Below are 22,416 nucleotides of genomic sequence, written 5' to 3'. Positions count from 1 at the left end.
TCCCTTGCTGCTTTTAGTATTCTTTCTTTGTATTTAATTTTTGACAGTTTGATTAATATGTGTCTTGGCATATTTCTCCTTGTATTTATCCTGTATGGGACTCTCTGTGCTTCCTGGACTTGATTAACTATTTCCTTTCCCATATTAGGGAAATTTTCAACTATAATCTCTTCAAATATTTTCTCAGTCCCTTCTTTTTCTCTTCTTCTTCTGGAACCCCTATAATTCGAATGTTGTTGCATTTAATGTTGTCCCAGAGGTCTCTGAGACTGTCCTCAGTTCTTTTCATTCTTTTTTCTTTATTCTGCTCTGCAGTAGGTATTCCACTATTTTATCTTCCAGGTCACTTATCTGTTCTTCTGCCTCAGTTATTCTGCTATTGATCCCATCTAGAGTACTTTTAATTTCATTTATTGCATTGCTCATCGTTGCTTGTTTCATCTTTATTTCTTCTAGGTCCTTGTTAACTGATTCTTTCATTTTGTCCATTCCTATTTCCAAGATTTGGATTATCCTTACTATCATTATTCTGAATTCTTTTTCAGGTAGACTGCCTATTTCCTCTTCATTTGTTAGGTCTGGTGCATTTTTATCTTGCTCCTTCATCTGCTGTGTGTTTTACTGTCTTCTCATTTTGCTTATCTTACTGTGTTTGGGGTCTCCTTTTTGCCGGCTGCAGGTTCATAGTTCCCGTTGTTTTTGATGTCTGTCTCCAGTGGCTAAGGTTGTTTCAGTGGGTTGTGTAGGCTTCCTGGTGGAGAGGACTAGTGCCTGAGTTGTGCTGGATGAGGCTGGATCTTGTCTCTGTAGTGGGCAGGTTCACATCTGGTGGTGTGTTTTGGGGTGTCTGTGGCCTTATTATGATTTTAGGCAGCCTCTCTGCTAATGGGTGGGGTTGTGTTCCTGTTTTGTTTGGCATAGGTTGTCCAGCACTGTGGCTTGCTGGTCGTTGAGTGAAGCTGGGTGCTGATGTTAAGATGGAGGTCTCTGGGAGATTTCTGCCGTTTAATATTATGTGGAGCTGGGAGGTCTCTTGTTGACCAGTGTCCTGAAGTTGGCTCTCCCACCTCAGAGGCAGAGCCCTGACTCCTGGCTGGAGCACCAAGAGCCTTTCATCCACACGGCTCAGAATAAAAGGGAGAAAAAGTAGAGAGAATTAGTAGAAGTATGAGGAAAGAAAGAAGGAAAGGAGGAAAGGAAGGAAGGAAGAAAGAAGCAAAGAAGGAAAGAAAGGAGGGAGGGAGGGAGGAAGGAAGGAAGGAGGGAGGGAAAGAAGGAAAAAAGACAGAAAGAAAGAAGATACAGTAAAAATAAAATAAAGTATAATATAGTTATTGAATTAAAAAATATTTTTTAAAAAAAAGGGACGGATAGAACCTTAGGACAAATGTTGGAGGCAAAGCTATACAGAGAAAATCTTACACAGAAGCATACACATACACCCTCACAAAAAGAGGTAAAGGGGGAAAAATCATAAATCTTGCTCTCAGAGACCACCTCCTCAATTTGGGGTGATTTGTTGTCTAAAGGAGGGAAGGAAGGTAGGAAAAAAAGAAAGAAAGAATGAAGGTAAAGTATAATAAAGTTATTATAATTAAAATTAATTATTAATAAAAAAAATTAAAAAAAAAAAAACACATGGACGGATAGAGCCCTAGGACAAATGGTGGAAGCAAGACTATACAGACAAGATCTCACACAGAAGCATACACGTACACATTCACAAAAAGAGGAAAAGGGAAAAAAATCATAGATCTCGCTCCTAAAGTCCACCTCTTCAATTTGGGATCATTCCTTGTCTATTCAGGTATTCCACAGATGCAGGGTATATCAAGTTGATTGTGGAGCTTTAATCCGCTGCTTCTGAGGCTGCTGGGAGAGATTTCCCTTTCTCTTCTTTGTTCTCACAGCTCACAGGAGCTCAGCTTTGGATTTGGCCCTGCCTCTGCGTGTAGGTCGTCTGTTTTTTGTTCAGACAGGACGGGGTTAAAGGAGCCGCTGATTCGGGGGCTCTGGCTCACTCAGGCCGGGGGTGGGGGGGAGAAGGAGGGGCACTGCATGCGGGGCGGGCCTGCGGCGGCAGAGGCCAGCGTGACGTTGCTCCAGCCTGAGGCCCGCCGTGCATTCTCCCAGGGAAGTTGTCCCTGGATACCGGGAACCTGGCAGTGGCGGGCTGCACAGGCTCCGCGGAAGAGGGGTGTGGAGAGTGACCTGTGCTCGCACACAGGCCCCTTGGTGGCAGCAGCAGCAGCCTTAGCGTCTCCCGCCCATCTCTGGGGTCCGCGCTTTTAGCCACGGCTCGCGCCCGTCTCTGGAGTTCCTTTAAGCAGCGCTCTTAAACCCCTCTCCTCGCGCACCGGGAAGCAAAGAGGGAAGAAAAAGTCTCTTGCCTCTTCGGCAGGTGCAGACTTTTCCCCGGACTCCCTCCCGGCTAGCCTTGGTGCACTAACCCCTTCAGGCTATGTTCAAGCCGCCAACCCCAGTCCTCTCCCTGCGCTCTGTCTGAAACCGAAACCCGAGCCTCAGCTCGCAGCCCCGCCCACCCCGGCGGGTGAGCAGACAAGCCTCTCGGGCTGGTGAGTGCCGGTCGGCACCGATCCTCTGTGCGGGAATCTCCCCGGTTTGCCCTCCGCACCCGTCGCTGTGCACTCCTCCGCGGTCCCAAAGCTCCCCCCTCCACCTCCCGCAGTCTCCGCCCGCGAAGGGGCTTCCTAGTGTGTGGAAACTTTTCCTCCTTCACAGCTCCCTCCCACTGGTGCAGGTGCCGTCCTTATTCTTTTGTCTCTGTTTTTTCTTTTTTTTCTTTTGCCCTACCCAGGTACGTGGGGAGTTTCTTGCCTTTTGGGAGGTCTGAGGTCTTCTGCCAGCCTTCAGTAGGTGTTCTGTAGGAGTTGTTCCACGTGTAGATGTATTTCTGGTGTATCCGTGGGGAGGAAGGCGATCTCCGCGTCTTACTCTTCTGCCATCTTCAAGGTCCCCCCCTACTTATAGTTTCTTAAATGGAAGTTCATTTCTCCAAGGGCAAGAGATTTGCAATCTGATATTTTGTAACTTTTTAGCTGAGCTGTCTGTGAGGCAACTTGCCAACATCTCATTATATAATGTATTTTAAAAGAAATATAAAGGTACTTTATATGGTACTTTTTTGTTTCTGCTAGAAGGCTGAGAGGTTTGGTTCAGAAGAATACAAATCATTACAAATACCCTTTCCCAGAAATTCAAGACATCAATCAAAACAAATGTAACAAAAATGAAAACAACTGGAGGGTGAATAAAGAAAAATATGATGGAGTTGAAAACATAATTCATTTATTGATTGGAAAAAATTACTTATTAAGGTACACAAAATTAAGCATAAAGATTCTGGTTATTATTATTGTTAAAGATTTCAGATATTGTTCAAATACAAATAAAGAATGAATGGTCACTTAGATAATTCAAGTAAAAGTATTGCCTTTGCCTGAAGTTTCCGGATTAATTACAAAACCTTCCTTTTCACCTTGACTATAGAGATCGTTATATGATAGTCATGTAAGGAATTTAATTTTCAAGTGAAATCAAAAATCCCTTAAATGTCAATGATAATTCAGGATTTCGGACAGAGATATGGACATATTGAATTCAACACTGATAGTTAATTAAGACTAAAAGTCCTTGACTAGCCCTGATAAACCTTATATTATGCATTGAAAATTAGTTCACAAAAGAGCAGATACATTTTTGCATTCTAAAACTTGTGAAATCTTTATTCTAAGAAACTGAAACTACACTAATGTTATTTATTAAATCTTCAGAACACCCAAGAAACTGTTTTGTAAATCATTTTTAAAAATGTTCAGCAAGAAATTTTTTTAAAAGCATCTTTATTGGAGTATAATTGCTTTACAATGGTGTGTTAGTTTCTGCTTTATAACAAAGTTAATCAGTTATACATATATATATGTCCCCATGTCTCTTCCCTCTTGCGTCTCCCTCCCTCCCACCCTCCCTATCCCACCCCTCTAGGTGGTCACAAAGACTGGAGCTGATGTCCCTGTGTGATGCTTCTGCTTCCCACTAGCTATCTATTTTATGTTTGGTAGTGTATATATGACCATGCCACTCTCTCACTTCATCCCAGCTTACCCTTCCCCCTCCCTGTGTCCTCAAGTCCATTCTCTACATCTGCATCTTTATTCCTGTCCTGACCCTAGGTTCTTTAGAACCTTTTTTTTTTTTTAGATTCCATATATATGTGTTAGCATATTGTATTTGTTTATCTCTTTCTGACTTACTTAACTCTGTATGACAGACTCTAGATCCATCCATCTCACTACAAATAATTTCGTTTCTTTTTATGGCTGAGTAATATTCCATTGTATATATGTGCTACATCTTTTTTATCCATTCATCTGTTGATGGACACTTAGGTTGCTTCCATGTCCTGGCTATTGTAAATAGAGCTTTCAGCAAGAAATTTTGAACAAAAGCCAAAATATTTCTTTTAACATCATAAAGAAAGTAAATAATTCTGGCAAGAGTGCAAAGAGCTGCAAGATTCCTGCCAATATACAGCTGTAGCTGCTTTGTTCTTTTATTTTATTTTTAAGTCAGTGAGCAGGCCAAGATGGGTGAAAAATTAATCTCAGGTTTATATTTCTGCTGTTTAATTTATCTTCTTTTCATTTCTCCACTGTATAAAACAAATTGATTAGGAGATTCTACCTATTACTGAACTTCAAAAATATTATCTCTGTGCAGATCCCTACCAAATACCTGTTCTCTCCCCCAGCTTGTCTCCAAATTCTGGTCTCATTTACTCAAGTGTTCACTAAGTATCACCACTTGGATGTCTAATGGGAAACTCAAACCTAGCACATTCAAAAGTAAATTCTTCGTCAATTCACTTTCCCACCAAAACACTACCTCCCCTTTGCCAAATGGAAGCATCTTCCACTCCCATGGGCAAGCCAAGAGATAAGGACTCATCTCTGAACTCTTTCCTTTTGCTCACCTCCTACTTCCAATCAGTGTTAATTTCTCACTGGTCCATACTCGAAGCCAAGGGCCACATATTTTGGCTCTATTAAATCTCTAGGATCTAGCCCAGTGTACATGATAGACACAAATATTTTAAAACAAAGTTGCCTATATAACTGCTTCTACTACTGCTACTGCTAAGTAAATTGCTGATTTTACCTACCTATATTGAAAATTGTATTGGCAGCTGCACTGCATTAGAGAAGTCATTAGCTCTTGGAAGAGAAATGGTATCATTTTGTTCCTCCCAATTAGATAAATGAATGGAATTATCCTCAAGTCAGCGTTAACTGTTTAACAGTGATTCTTGTGCTTTAAGTGTTCTAAATGACAGCAGCTTCATAGCCATTCACAACTGTGGTGTTTTTCTTTAGTTATCAGCTTTCTTCTGTGACATCTAAACCTTCTGTGGCATTAAACACACATACACATGCTCACACACAAGTGCACACACATATATTTATTAATCACACCTTCCATGCAAAGTATTTAATCCTTAATAAGAATATAAATATATGTATAAGGTATGTTCTGTTCCCAAACTTCTAATCTAGTTTGTGGTAATGAGAAATTATCACAAATGTCATGTGTACATTTTTCAAATAATTCTCACAATTGACATATGCTGGAATAACTTGCCCAAAATGGACTAGCTATATGAGTGAGTTCTGACTTTATCCACACTCTTGTCTCTCAATCTCATTGCCTTTTGATAATACAAAAATCTAAAATACTGTGACCATATGTATAAATTTCCCAGGACAGTTTCATAGTCAGATATTTTACTCTACTTATTTTCTCCATAAGCCATCAAGACCTATCAGAAATAGCAGATTTGGGGCTTCCCTGGTGGCACAGTGGTTAAGAATCTGCCTGTCAATGCGGGGGACACGGGTTTGACCCGTGGTCTGGGAAGATCCCACATGCCACGGAGCAACTAAGCCCGCGCACCACAACTACTGAGCCTGTGCTCTACAGCCCATGAGCCACAACTACTGAGCCCGTGTGCCATGACTACTGAAGCCCGTGTGCCTAGAGCTCGTGCTCCACAACAAGAGAAGCCACCACAATGAGAAGCCCATGCACTGCAATGAAGAGTAGCCTTCGCTCGCTGCAACTAGAGAAAGCCTGTGCACAGCAACGAAAATCCAATGTAGCCAAAAAGAAAGAAAGAACGAACGAAAGAAAGAACGAAAGAAAGAAAGAAAGAAAGAAAGAAAGAAAGAAAGAAAGAAAGAAAGAAAGAAAGAAAGAAAGAAAGAAAGAAAGAAATAGCAGATTTTGGCAAGGAAACCACTTCTCCAAAATACTTTTTTTTCTCAATCTCTTAAATTGTCTTCAAATGTTTAATAATCAAATGTCCCTATATTCATTTGGAAGTGGCCTTGCATTTGGAAGACAAGCAAGCACATAATAATAAGGTATCAGTGAGTCAAACAGCTGCTCCAAGACTTTAGACAAGGGATAGGACCTCACAGAAGGATATTGTCAGAGGACAGTTTTTCTTACAAAGATGATCTTGATCTGGGTCTTGATAATAGGAGAGGTTTTTGTTTTCTCATCCATAAACTGAGGTTAATAGTAGTAGCTACATTATTGGTTCATGAAAGATTACTTGAGTTAATGCTTAAGCTTCTAGAGCAAAGCCTGGCTTACAAAATGAGAGGTAATAGAGTGTAGATATCTTAACTACTAAGCTAAAACTTATAATTGAGTTTTTTATTTCTGTAACATAGTATAATGTGTACCACATACAATAGATACTCAATAGATATTTGTTGAAGTGATGGTGTATCACTGATAAATTTTGAAGCAGAGAGTACAAGTAAGTTAAATTTTCTAAAGATAAATTTATTTTACATTATTCACTAGGTTTCAGATATTTGGATACATGTTCATTAAAATAACAAGTGCATAGGCAAGAGTTCCTCTTGGTAGCAGGGATCAAAGGCAGATCCATTGAGATTGCACTGATTCTTGTGCTTAACTAGACTCAAAGCTTTTGAAGTTTGAAAACTTGCCTCTACTTCTATTTGCATCTGGGGCTTGTATAGGGACCTTCCCATATTAGGTACCCAGTCAGTATTTGCTGACTGATAAGACTTGGGTTTGATACAAAGAAATCATTACTTACATTAAGAGAGAATAAAATTATTTTCAGAAGTTATAGATCCCTCTTTTATATTTCAGTTTTTTAATAACCTACATCTTTGTTCTGTAATTTCATATAAATGGAGGGATATCCACTCTTGCCTTACTGGTAATTTAATTAATCTTTGATACAAATTTGAATAAAAAGGGTACAGCCCTAGACCTTGTTGTCACTATAAATCCGAAACCTTGATTCTGTGAGGACATAAGGATTCAGGAGTTAGGGAGTTTCATCAATATCTGCTCTGGTCATGGAATGCTGAAAAGGAGCCTGAAGAACAGTGTTCTTCAACCAAAGCACTTAGGATTAAACATTATGATGACATTTTCTTTCAGAAAAATTCAGTAATGGAAACTTACTCACTGCCTGTGGAAGAAACCAAAAGTTCAACACACGACATTTAAGGTCCTATAATTTGATGATATTTTCTCCCCACTTATCTTTCTTAAATGCTCCCATGAGCATAGGCCCTGGCCATATTAAATACCTGAGTTCTCTGAATTTGACATATACTTTCCTACTTTATGCTTTTACTATTGCTACGTCCTCCTGCTTGCTTGGCTCTGTGAGCCAAATGTACACCAGTGATTTACTTGTAGTAATAGCTCAATAAATTTATTCAACAGATGTTAAATTGAGCATCTGCAATGTGTAAGACCACATCAGGTAATATGGGGCATTGAAAAATACAATTTTCTATTGAGGTATTTATAACCTAGAAATTCCCTCACTGAATATACATCTTTGATTTAACAATACTTATGTTGCTGCTGTGAAATGTCTCAATTTGGTAGCTACTTCACAAATATGTATGGAATTAATGAATGAATAATTAAAAATTACCATCCAGCTACCTTTATATGATTATTTTATACTCTTCAAAAGAAAATGAAACAAACTTCTCGGTCTTTGAACAGCATTCAATAAAAAACAAGGTCTATTAAACTGCACAAACATTCAAAGACATCTTACATGTGTTTCAAAAATAAATACTTATTGAATTATTTGAATTGAAGCATGTTAAAAAATGATTCTCTTATGCTGTTTCTAGAAATAAGGGCCTAAATTATCTGGGTAGAAATCAGTCATGAGTTTAAGTACTGAAACAACGACAAGAGTCAGTGACTCTTCCCTGTTATTTAAAATAAAATGTCAATGGTTACATCTTGTTCTTTCCGAAGGTCTGTGCCTTCGTGTGGTATCTCTCTTAACCTGAACAACCGCTAATAGGAGTTGCAAGATCATCAGCCTCATTCTGCAATCATGGACGGGTTACTTGTCATAAAACAGTATGAAATTCTATGTACCTTTAGATTGGTGAGGTAGAACAAAGGTCTGCTCTTTTATATGCAGGACATACAGAAAGACCTGTGCAGTGAGGAGGAGTCACTCACATCATGGGCCTTTGCAGTTGCTTTAGGGAGAAGGACTTAGAGTGGAGCCTCAAAAGCAGAGTGGCAGCAGCAATGAAGCCTTGTTATTAGATATGGCCATTTCCACAGAGGAATAAAGCCATACAAAGGGGAGATTAGGGTCCAGGAAGTCTTTAAAACTCCCAGTGTAAATTGAGTGAGTGGTTTCAACCTGCCACCTTTTCTTCACAGGTCTTGTCCTTTTGTGCATGTGTGGGAAAGCAAAAGTTCTATCTTGCTGGCATGGGAATTTTTTCTGCTGTCAAAGACTTATTAAATCCTACTTTGGATTTTTAGATATGATTCACAGGGAAGGTATCACAGAGCACGTTTCTTTGTAGTAGTTCAGCTATCTCAGATCAGTTTGAACTTCAGTTAGGCAACAAGAGAGGTTAATAGAACGTTCAGTCATGTCATTATAGTCCAACAAGAGAGTCTCATTTAAAAGTAGGAAAACTTCCAGGTATTTGTCAAAGTAATATATCAAAATGCCTTGTTCATTATGATAAATCAGAAGTAAAGTAAATCAAATGTAGACAGAGAGGATATTCAATTCTCACCCAGACCAAATGCCACAACAAGGTACGATGCAAACATAATTTTAAGAGGTAGGTTATTAAGTGTTGCATATCTTTTGATTTGGAGAGTGCACTGGCTAAAGATGTGGCCTAATGAATTCAGAACACATTTGCATGTTCTTTGCGAGTAGTGGAAATATTCCAACCTTCACTTAACACATTAACTGCAATAGTTCTTGAACTTTAGTATGCCTACAAATTACCTAGGAAGCTTGGTTAAAATGTAGACACCTGGACTATTCCCTTAGAGACTCTAATTATTCTTGGGAGTTGTCAGAAATCTGCTTTATTAACAAGCACACCAAATACTGTTAATGTAGGTGGCCCCTAGACCATATTCTGGGAAACACTGACAGTGTTTTGAAAGATATGTTAATCATTGAGTGTACAAAATATCATTTCTTATGATTTAGAGCAAGAACAGATTCTAAGTATCTTTAAAAAAAATTAAACAGTAGAAAATAAAGAATTTAAATCTGCCTGGAATAGAATTCAAACCCGGCTCTGTTACCAGCTGTGTGTCTTTGGGCAATCGCCATGATCCTCAGAACTCATTCTATTTGGCAAGATCTAATGAGATAATATGTAGATTGGGAACTTGTAAAGTTTTTAGCACATTTACATGTTATTGCTCCTTAATTTTTCCCATGTGTCTGAAGTTACCTTGTTACCTTCAGTTTTCTTATTCATCCACCTGGCTCTGTTCAGTTCCTTCCGACATGAACCATAATGTAAATCATTGACAACAGAGGGATTATTAGTTCCACTCCCCACTGTCCTTCTCTAAGTCTTACTAAAACTCACCAGCTATGTTTTACTTTTCATTTAATATTTATCTGATATTTTGCACAGCAATTCTTTGCCGGAGCTAGCACTAGATTCTGAGGATTCAAAGTAGAATAAATTATGGAGTTGAATAATAAACTGATTCTTTTTTATTTAGCATCATTGATTTAAAATATTATATTAGTTTCAGATGTACAACGTAGTGATTCAATATTTTTATAGATTACACTCCATTTAAAGTTATTATAAAGTATTGGCTATATTCCCTGTGCTGTACAATACTCTTGTATCTTATTTTATACATAGCAGTGTGTACCTCTTATCCCCTACCCCATCTGTCTTCTCAATGGTAACCACTGGTTTATCCTCTATATTTGTGAGTCTATTTCTGTATGGTTATTTTCACTTGTTTATCTTTTAGATTCTACACGTAAATGATAACATATAGTATTTATTTTTCTCTGACTTATTTCATTAAGCATAATACCCTCCAGGTCCATTAGTGTTTTTTCAAATGACAGTTTCATTTTTTTAATTGCTGAGTACTATATATTATATAATATATATATTATATTATATATAATTATATTATATTATACATGTATATTATATGTATATAATATCATATCATTTTCAAATATTTTCTCTCATTTTATAGGAAATCTTTTCTTTTGTTGAAGGTTTCCTTTGCAGTGAAAGAGCTTTTAAGTTTAATTAGGCCCAATTTGTTTATTTTTGCTTTTATTTCTTTTGCCTTGAGAGACTTATCCAAGAAAACACTGCTACAATTTATGTCAAAGAGTATTTCACCTCTGATCTTCTAGAAATTTTATGCTTTCAGGTCCTACTTTAGGTCTTTAAACCATTTCGAGTTTATTTCTGCATATAGTGTGAGGAAATGTTCTAATTTCATTGTTTTGAATGTGACTGTTCCATTTTCCCAGCACCACTTGTTGAAGAGACAGTCTTTTCTCCATTGTTTATTCTTGCCTCCTTTGTAGTAGATTAATTGAAGATAAATATGTGGCCTTATTTCTGGGCTCTCTATTCTGTTCCATTAATCTATGTGTCTATTTTTGTCCCAATAACACATAGTTTTGATTATTGCAGCATTGCCATATAGTTTGAATACAGGGAATGTGAAACGTCCAGCTTTATTCTTTTTTTATTAATCAAGATTGCTTTCACAGTCTTTTGTGATTCCATATCAATTTTAGGATTATTTGTTCTACATCTGTGAAAAATGTCCTGGGTATTTAGATAGGATTGCATTAAATCTGTTGATTGCTTTGGATAGTGTGGACATTTTAACAATGTTAATTCTTCCAAACCATAAACATGGGATATATTTCCATTTCTTTGTATCATCTTCAATTTCCTTCAACAATGTTTTATAGTTTTCAGAGTATAGGTCTTTCACCTCCTTGGTTAAGTTTATTCCAAGGTATTTTATTATTTCTGGTGTGATTTTAAACAAGACTATTTTCCTGCTTTCTCTTTCTGAAAGTTCATTATTGGTGTATAGAAAAGCAACAGATTTTTGTATGTTAATTTTGTATCCTTCAATTTTACTGAATTCATTTATTAGTTCTAATAGTTTTTTGGTGGAGACTTTAGGGTTTTCTATATAAGGTATCAGGTCATCTGCTAATAGTGACAGTATTACTCTTCCCTTCCAATTTGGATGCCTTTTATTTTTCTTGTATGATTGCTCTGGATAGGATTTCCAAAACTATGTTAAATAGAAATGGTGAAAGTGAAAATCCCTGTCTTCTTCCTGATTTTAGAGGAAAACCTTTAGTTTTTCACCATTGAGTATGATGTTAGCTGTGGCTTTGTCATAAATGGCCTTTATTATGTTGAGATATGTTCCCTCTACACCAACTTTGATGAAAGCTTTTATCACAAATGGATGTTGAATTTTGTCAAATGCCTTTTCAGAGTTATCAAGAGGATCATGTGATTTTTATCCATTGTTTTGTTAATATGGTATGTCATATTGATTGTTTTGTGGATATTAAACCATCCTTACATCTCTGGAATTAATTCCACTTGATCATGATGTATGATCCTTTTTATATGTTGTTGAATTTGATTTGCTAATATTTTGTTGAGGATTTTTGCATCTATATTCATCAGAGATATTGGTCTGTAATTTTACTTTTTTTTTGTAGTGCCTATGTCTGGTTTTGGTATCAAAATAATTGTGGCTTCATAGAGTGAATTTGGGGTGTTCCCTACTCTTCAATTGTTTGGAATAATTTGAGAAGGATAGATATTAAGTCTTCATTGTACATTTTGTAGAATTCCTCTATGAAGCCATTTAGTCCTGGACTTTTGTTTGCTGGGAGATTTTTGTATACTGATTCAATTTCACTATTGTGATTGATCTGTTCAGATTATCTATTTCTTCCTGATTCGGTCTTGGAAGATTGTATGTTTCTAGGAAATTATCCTTTTTTTCTAGGATATCCATTTTTTGCCACAGTATTCCTTATTATTTTTGGTATCTCTGTGATAACAGTTGTAATATTTCATCTTGCATTTCTTATTCTGCTTATTTGTGTTCTCTTTCTTTTTTTTCATAAGCCTGGCTAAAGGTTTGTCAATTTTATTATCTTTTCAAAAACTAGCTCTTAGTTTCTTTGATCATTTCTATTTTTTTTTTTTTTTGGTCTAAATTTTATTTATCTCCTTTCTGATGTTTATTATTTCCTTCCTTCTACCAACTTTGGGCTCTGATTGTTCTTTTTCTAATTCCTTTAGATTATAGGTTAGGTTGTTTAATGGAGATTTTTCTTGTTTCTTGAGGTAGGCCTGTATTGCTACAAACTTCCCTCTTAGAACTGCTTTTGCTGCATGCCATACATTTTGGAAAGTTGTGCTTTTGTTTTTATTTGACTCAAGGTATTTTCTGATTCCTTCTTTGATTTATTCATTGAACCATTAGATTTTTAGTAACATGTTGTTTAGGCTTCACACATTTGTGTTTTTCACATTTTTCTTCCTGTAATTGATTTCTAGTTTCATACCATTGTGGTTGGAAAAGATGCTTGATATAATTCCTATCCTCCTAAATTTCTTGAGACTTGTGTTGTGATCTAGAATGTGATCTATCCTGGAGAGCGCTTCATCTGCAGTTGAAAAGTATGTGTATTCTGCTGGGTTTGGATGGAATGTCCTATGGATATCTATTAATTCCAACTGGTCTGATATGTCTTTTAAAACAACTGTTTCCTTATTGTTTTTCTGTCTGGGTAATATGTCCTTTGATGTAAGTGAGGTATTAGAGTACCCTATTATTTTTGTATTATTGTCAATTTCTCCCTTTATCTATTAATATTTGATTCATATATTTAAGTGCTCCTGTATTAGGTACGTACATGTTAACAAATGTTATATCCTGTTCTTGGATGACCCCTTTATCATTATATAATGCCCTTCTTTGTATTTTGTAACTTTGGTTTAAAGTCTATTTTGTTTGATATGAGTACTGCTATCCCAACCTTTTTCATTTCCATTTTCATAGAATATCTTTTTCCATCCCCTTACTTTCAGTCCGTGTGTGTCTTTAGCTCTGAAGTAAATCTTTTGTAGGCAGCATTTTGTTGTTGTTGTTGTTTTTTTTTTTTTTTTTTTTTTTGACAGAGACATCAATGATTTTTTGGAGAGAGGGATCTTACAAATCTAAAACAAAGGGTTCGGAACAACACCCCACAGTGTACAGCAGGCAGGACATTGTTTTGTTTTTTTATCCAATCAGCTACCCTATGCCTTTTGAGTGGAGTGTTTAGTTTGTTGACATTCAGTGTGATTATCACTGAGTATGTACTTATTGCCTTTGCTTATTTGGTTTCAGTTTGTCCTGTAGTTATTCTCTGTTCTTTTTTTAGGATCTTCCTCTGTGGTTTGATGACTATCTTTTATGTTATGTTTTTGTTCCTTTCTCTGGTTTTTGTTTATCTATTGTATGTTTTTGATTTGTGGTTACCATGGAGTTCACATATGTTGACCTGTAACTATATCTACTTGTTTTAAACTGGTAGTCATTTAAGTTCAAACACATTCTGAAAGAGGTACAGTTTTTACTCTCCTCCCCCATACTTTATGTTTTTGATGTTATATTTTACATTATCATGCCTAGCCCTTAAGTGTTTATTGTGGTTATATTGATTTTACATTTACTGTCTTTTAATCTTCATACTAATTTATTTAAATTGTTGATCCACAGCCTTTATTATATATTTGCCTTTACTAGTGGTACTTTCCCTTTCCTATAAATTCTTGTTGTAGCCTTTTCTTTTCCAACTAAAGGTGACCCTTTATCACTTCTTGTAAGATCAGTTTAGGGTTGATGAACTCTTTTAGTTTTTGCTTGTCTGAGAAGTTATCTTTCTCATCTTTCATTCTGAATGATAACCTTACTGGTTAGAGACTCCTAAGTTTTAGGTTTTTCATTTCAGCACTTTAAATATATCATGACACTCCCTTCTGGCTTGCAAAATTTCTGCAGAAAAAATCAGCTGAAGCTTTATGGGAATTCACTTGTAAGTGACTCTTTGTTTTTCTCTTGCTGCCTTTAAAATTCTCTCTTTATCTTTAACTTTTGCCATTTTAACTATGCCATTTTAACTTTTGCCATTTTAACTATGAGTCTTTTTGGGTTCATCTTGTTTGGGACTCTCTATGATTCCTGCACCTAGAAATTTGTTTCTTTCTTCAGCTTCAGGAAATTTTCAGCCATAATTTTATCAAATACATTTTCTACCCCTTTCTTTCTTCTCCTCATGGGATCCGTATAACACAGATGTTAGTGCACTTGATGTTGTCCCCAAGGTCCTTTAAGCTATCCTCATTTTTTTAAAGTTTGTTTTTCTTTTGCTCTTCTGATTAGGTGATATCCATTATTCTATTTTTCAGATCACTTATGCATTCTTCTATATCACTTATTCTGCTGTTAGTTCCTTCTAGTGTATTTTTCAGTTCCGTTATATTTTTCTGATTTAATTGGTTTTTATATTTTCTAGTTCTTATTAAAATTCTCACTGTGTTCATCTATTCTTTCCTCAAGTTCAGTTAGCATTCTTAGTACTACTTGTTTGAACTCTGTCTGGTAAATTATTTATTTCTATTTCATTAGGGTTTTTTTCGTTTTTTGTTCTTTCATTTGAAACAGTCTTCTCATTTTGTTTAACTTTCTTTGTCTCTACAATATTAGGTGTAACAGTTACCTACCCCAGTCTTGAAGGGTTATCCTAGTGTGGGAGCATTCCTATGCAGTCTGCATGTATCCAGTGGCTTTGGTGGGAGAGACGGATCTGAAGTGAGCATGGGTCATGTTTTCCCTTGGAGTGTGCTGGCAAATACCACCTTGGAGGGAGGTAGGGATGAAGATGGAGTGGCTAGGACAAGAGCCAGGTTTAAGCTAGGGTTTCTCCTGTGCTCAGTGGCAATCAGCTCCCTATCAAGGGCAGGGTTGGTGCCCAAGGTGCTGGAACAGAAGCCCTAAAGTTTGTATCTGAGCTGGTTTCATTCTAATTGTGTAAAGTCTCCTTGGCAATGGCAGCTTTCACCCTAATGGAGAGCAGCACCAGTGCAAGAGGGGCTAGATCCAGTGCCTGGTATGGGCTGAGGTGTGTGCTGGGATGATCACAGGAAACTGGTCAGAATTCCAGGCAATTTTCAATCTACAGCCTCTGCACCACTCCTGGGAGTAAGCAAACATCTGCAAGCACTCTTCACAAGAAAAGTCTTGGTTTCTCATAGCCCTCTGTTAAGTCTCACAGGTTTTCAAACCAGCTAAGGGGACTCATCTCACCAGGGTCTGACTCCATGGCTGGGGGGCCTCATATGTGATTTGATCCCCGGGAAGGATCATCAAGCCTGTGATATCCTCATTCCTCTTCTGTGTCCCCTGCTAGGGGCCTGGACCCTGACCAAATCACTTCTTTTCCCTTCCTACCTGATTTCCCTTCCTACCTGATGTGGATCTTTCTTTAAAGTTTTGGTTGTGGAAGAGCCTTTCTTGTCAGTCTCCAGGTTGTTTTCAGCAAGAGTTGTTCCATGTGTAGGTGTATTTTGATGTGTTCATGGTGGAAGGTCAGCCCAGCATCCTCCTGCCCTGTCATCTTGATCTCCCTCATAAACGGATTCTTATTAGTACACTGATGAGAAAGAGGTTGAGTGGAATCCCACATGTATGTTTGGGTTTTAAATCTTGCTTGACAAAGCAGCCCCTCCTTATTCATTGACTGAATCAATGATTTTTGGAATTGCAAATGAAGAAATCATATTGCGTTATTTGCTTATTATTACTATATCTATTTTCCATTAGCATCTCAATTTTGTAATTTCAAGCAAAATAATTATGTAGTATTGGTACCATGTCAGTTCCATTGGGGAAATAGTTTAGAATCAGCAAGAACTTTCTGCATTTTCTTGAATTTCAAGAGATATCTAACCACACATACACATACTCCTGAAATGTGGGACAAAAAGTCTGTTGGACTCTCAGTTTATTTATCATATAAAAATGATGGTTTACTGAAACTATCCGAACAAAAAGCATGACTACATCAGTTATAATCTTGCATGACATCATGGGCTGGCAAGAAATATGTGCTATAAATATCACAAGCAGGGTTCCATTATTTTTAAGTCCTTCTGCAGGCATTACATCATTTTAGAAATAAGCAAGTAATTAATTTAATCATAAATCCAATTATCTAAAAATATGAGCATTCAGTTTTCTGTAAAATGCAAGGTGTGCTGTCAGCATGCAATAAATACCCATATCTTCAGAAAGCCTTTAGATATTTTTCCCTCAGCAGCCTCCAAGTCATTAATTTCACAGACTGATAATTTTATATTTATTGAAATGTTTTGAAATGTATTTATTATATTGCTTTTCTTTTTACATATACTTCACACATAATCAAGTGGCAGGCTGCTTCTGCAGCTAAGGCAGTTGCAATCTGAAAACCATCACATTCTACCTGTTAGTTGAACAGTGTATGACTCTTCTGGAAAAGAAGGATAATGTTTATAATCATTTTCAGAAAATGTGGTGTCTTTCTTGGCTGTGTACTGTTATTCCTTGGCTTAGAACAGGATGTTCTTCAAATTTTTTTACATCTGTAAGCTGCTAAAACACTGTTAAAAACTATTAGACTGAGACAATAATAATTTGATAATAGAGTTTAAAGAAGTCAGTATGAGGCTGGAGAAGACCATGTAAAGTATGCAATTATATAGGTAGAGGGAGTTGTGTCTCCTATGTTTAAATTGTTTTTAATAATCTGAAAATTAACTGGAGCTGTAAAATATTGATATACAAATGCTTAATGTGTAGTATATACAGTATCTCCTTTCTAAAGGATAAGAATTTTTAAATATATAATATTCCTTTTTTAAAAGATTCCCATTTTTAAAATTTTTAAAACCACTGGTGGTCCAGTGGTTAAGACTCCGTGCTTCCACTGCAGGGGACATGGGTTCAATCCCTGGTCAGGGAACTAAGATATCTTGTATGCTGTGTGGTGCAGCCAAAAAAGCTAATTTTATTTCTGGAAAATTTTAGCTAATTTCACTTTAATGTTTTGACTTCTGTTATATACAGATGTCAAAGGGCTTTTACTTACACACATGTATCCATATGCGTAAATAATTTACTCCTCACAACAATCTTCTGAAGAATGGACTTGGATTTCCATTCTACATACTGGGTGACTGACACCTCAGGAAAATGAAGTGATGTGTGCAGCAAAGGCAGAATTTCAGATTGAGTCGAGGATAAAATGTCCCCTGGTTTTGTAGAGTAAGAGCTATTGATGTCTTTTCACCTAGAATCATCTGTGTTCAGCACCAACAAGCTTCTTCTATTTTCTGGAAACTAAACTTTATAGCAAATATTCTTTAGAACCAGAGCAGAGTGATGAGTATCATAAGTAAAAAATTAGGTTAAATATTTTTTAACATGGCCTTTCATGAGCTGTGTTGAGGATAAATCAGAATAGTTTCCCAATACCCCCCCGAAATCTTTTTTCTTTCTGAAAGAGGTGTGACAATTTGCTAATACATATTAGTATTTTCTCAATATTTCTAAAATTTTGTTCTCTCTCAATGTAAATGCTTGAATAAGCATCGGTTCAATGAAATATTAGATTTATTGATATTGATGGAACAAGCTTTGATTATACAGCAGCACTAAATACTTTGTGAATAATTTTTAGTGGCTAAATGTTTGTTAATGTACTGTTGAAGCTTTTTTTTTTTTTTTTTTTTTTTTGCGGTACATGGACCTCTCACTGTTGTGGCCTCTCCTGTTGCGGAGCACAGGCTCCGGATGCGCGGGCTCAGCGGCCATGGCTCACGGGCCCAGCCGCTCCGCGGCATGTGGGATCTTCCCGGACCAGGGCACGAACCCGTGTCCCCTCCATCGGCAGGCGGACTCTCAACCACTGTGCCACCAGGGAAGCCCTGTTGAAGCTTTTTTGAATAAAAAATACATACATAGATATGGACCAAATTTCTCAAAGGAGAACAATAGCATCATCTAAAGTAAAGAGAGAAAGGTTGGAGAAAGAAAAGCATGGAAAGACAGAAGGGAGAAGGAAGGAAGGGAATAGAGATTGTCACCCTGTGTTGCCTTATTATATATTTTTTTTGTTGTAGTTGTTTAAATACATGAGTAAGAAGAGATTTAGTAAACGATGTTGGAGAAAAGAAGTTAAGTTCTTTGGAAATTACTATAGTTGCAATACATGTTAGAAAAACACCAGTCACTGGACACCTATAGAGTTGTGATGGGTTTTGGGGGGAAGCATCTGCACTGCCTGGTGTAAGGCCTAGGCTGAGAGCAGCAGAAACCAGGGAGCTGGACAGCACAGTATGGCCTGGGGACAGGAATGCATACCCGGGCTCCAGGAGCTGGTCATTCTGTTCTTCTGGTTATTGAGAAGGAAAATGTTCACTCCTTTAACTGGCACATCTTTGTCCGACTTGTTTTCTTCCTATGCCACTTCACTTGCTGCAACACTTTCAGGCCCATGGGGGCTGGGATCTGTCTGTGGATTACTGAGTGGCAGATCCTCAACGGACAATTAAGAAGAGCCATTTCTGCCACACTAGTAAGCATGGGCACAGCCTTGCTGCCTCTCTCCTCTACTGCACTGCTGAGAGGATAGGATCAGGAGTCACAGTGATGGGATAACTGGGGACACAAGAAAACAAATCAGCAGCAGAAAACAAATGGGTGCACACATGCGAGAGATGTTTTTATACTGAAACAACAAGAAATCTATTAAATAAAATAAAATACATTCTGCCAGAATGAGGACTCACTATCCTATTGAAATAGGCAATATTTTGGAGTGAAGGAAAAGATAGTGTGGCTCAAAATAATGAAAAATGTTTCCTTCTGACTAGAGTGACCATATTCAAATCAGAAGACAGAGACTTCCAACACTCAATAAAGTGCATAATAAAAATGCTTTAAAACATTGCTACTTAGAATATTCCTCTTCTAGAGTTTATTTATATGCAGCAATAATCTCTATCATAGACCAGAGCCCCATTAAGAGATACTCCTTATTACCTATTGTCAGCATCCTATCCTTATTCTAAGGAACTAAAGTTTAATTTTGTTTGTGGTAAGTGTTTTGGAATACAGTTATGGAATGGTCCAGTCATTTCTTCATTTATTCAATAAATATATATCAAATGGCTTTTATGTGCCAGGCATTAGAGGCATAACAATAAACAATGACATGTTGTTTTCTCCTGTAGCCTGATGGACCTAAGATCTCATAGAACAATAGTTAATATTTATCGAATACTTTCACAGTAAACATTTCACATTGCACAATCTTATGCAATGCTTGTAATAGTCCTATGAAATAGACATTTTTTTCATACTTTGTGCAGAGGAAAACTAGAGTCAGAGCTTGAGTGATTTGCCCAAAGTTACAAGCTAAATAATGGTTGAGCCGAACTTCAGACAAGGTCTGGCTGACTTCCCCAGATCTCTTTTTACTATGCCGTACCTCACTTTCCCATATACTGTGGGTGTTGTCTAAGAAGGAAATGTAAAATAATATCCCTGACCTAGAAACTCCTTCTGTACCTTATTTATAATTTCCTGAAATCACTTGCTCTGTGTAGACACAGCTAACCTTCCTTTAGACCTGCCCTCTTTCTTTCCCAGATTCCCTGTAGACTCAATGAGTTAAACAGACCAAAATCTCACTCACACAATTCATCAAAATTAATAATCTGAAGGATACTCTCACTGTAATTGTCCTTCATTTTTACCTGATTCTTTTTCTTTCTGGTCAGTACTGCTTCCTCTACACACAATACACAAACTGCAGCAGCATCCCTTGCTCTTACGTTGAATATTATTAGTATGTAGAGTTACTGTTCAGAATTACTTTACAATTATCGATTTAAACAGTTTATTAATTGATAAATTTGAACTATTTAAAATCCAATAATTACTGCCACATTAAACCGAACATGCTTTGTAATTTGCAAAATGTTTGCAAATATATTATCTAAATTAATCTTTACAAAAAGAACTGTTTGATTGAAACAGCAGTTTTGGCACAGTTTATGTTTGCCTTTCTACCTTCCTCCTCATTAAAGGAACTTGTCCTAATTAGTGTGCATAATTCAATGAAAGGAATTAGAAACCAATAGGCCAAGAAAATGCTGAAATGTACATTTTTCGAGACAAACTTTAGGAGACATAAACAATGTGCACAGTTTCAATAATTTTAATTTAGGTTATATTTAAATATTAATGATAACAAAATAAAAAGCTAATATCCTTCCATAGATCATTTCATTGATTTCCCTGCCTCCTGAAGGATTTTTTTTTCATTCTTCACATTTATTTACCTGTTTCTTTTTCTCTCTGATCAGTTCTGCTTAGTAAAAGAAATAAAATAAAATTTAAATTTAGAAGTGTAGATTTAATACAGTTTATAGAGATGTGTAGTTCTCACCTTCTTACATATGTCCAAGAGAAATAAATTGGTCATAAATCAATCCTGGCATTTAAAAATTATCTTTTGAATATTTTTCCTCTTGCAAAGATATTTTAAATATCTCCTGTTGCTAAGTTTACCCATTTCTGCTATGTTTTCTCTAAGAATTCAACTCAATTTCTTTCTAGAAATAAATGATTTTTCACTGTAAAATAACCTATACACCAAAAGGGGCAAATATGTTTTTCCTGGTCCATGTAGTACCAACTAAATATTTTTACCAGTCTCTGCAAATGTTAGGATTCTGGCAAATTGAGGGGGTGGGTGTAAATATAGTCTTTAAATCCAACATATTAAAAAAAATAAGTAGTACCTTTAAATGTCATTATGATGCAACAAATAAGTACCATTTTATTTTTGCTGTTTTGGATAATATTTAAATGTATTTATATATTGATCATCATAACATTACATATTTTCTTTTCAGAATTGCTTTTATGCTCTATCTTAATATTTTACATTCAATTTTATGTCATGAGGTTTTTCTATCCTATTTCTTATATAATCTTTGAAAACTTGATTTAATATCCTTTCAAATTGAAGGGACTACTGTGTCCCAATTGAAGAAGTCTCTTTCTAATGCCCTGGAACATTAAAAAATTTGTTATACCTCCACCATAATGCCCTGCCTGTCACCACCAGGCCCATTCCCACTGTGATGTATTTTGCAATGCTTTTTTTTTTTTTTTTGCGGTACGCGGGCCTCTCACTGCTGTGGTCTCTCCCGTTGCGGAGCACAGGCTCCGGATGCATAGGCTCAGTGGCCATGGCTCACAGGCCTAGCCGCTCCGTGGCATGGGGAATCTTCCCGGACTGGGGCACGAACCCGTGTCTGCTGCATCGGCAGGCGGACTCTCAACCACTGCACCACCAGGGAAGCCCTGCAATGCTTTTAATTAAAATTATTAACATGCTTTCAAGTTTAATAGCATGTAGATCCAAAAAAGTTTCACTGCACTGACTTGTGTACACATAAGTGTTCCTATTGATCTGTGAACTTCTTAAGGGTAAGCAGACTATGTCATTCTTATAGATTCCTTTATCTGTATGCTTGGTCGTAGATGGATATACAAAGAAGATGATGAAGCTTAAGTCATGGGACCCCTCACTTACATGGGGCTATTTCAACATCCTGAAACCTCACCAGTATAATCACGTGGTCATAAGTTTTTGCAGAATTTATAAAAGCAAGGTATTTTATTTAGACTGCTGCATAGTTTCATAGCTTATTTATATTAGTAATTTTATCTTTTTATCTTTAAAGATGGTTCTCCAAATTTTAAAGATTTGGCCACACAAAACCTAGATCCTTCCTTATAAGGAGTAATTATTTACTTTCTGTTAAATGAATAAAAGAAAGAAATGAAGAAGGGGAAAGGGAATGAATATATTATTAATCAATACATCTTAATGTCTAAAAA

The 22,416-nt window shown here is 36.6% G+C and overlaps 1 protein-coding gene across 3 annotated transcripts in view; it reads left to right on the top strand.

Moving 5' to 3' along the window:
• Window positions 1-22,416, top strand: part of CNTN1 (contactin 1) — a 374,843-nt gene that overhangs the window by 186,612 nt on the left and 165,815 nt on the right. The window lies entirely within an intron of this gene.

The sequence above is a fragment of the Phocoena sinus genome, chromosome 10 (genome assembly GCF_008692025.1).
Source record: "Phocoena sinus isolate mPhoSin1 chromosome 10, mPhoSin1.pri, whole genome shotgun sequence".
Taxonomy (NCBI): domain Eukaryota; kingdom Metazoa; phylum Chordata; class Mammalia; order Artiodactyla; family Phocoenidae; genus Phocoena; species Phocoena sinus.
The sequence above is the reverse complement of the archived record's forward strand: the minus strand, read 5'-3'. Positions and strand labels throughout refer to the sequence as shown.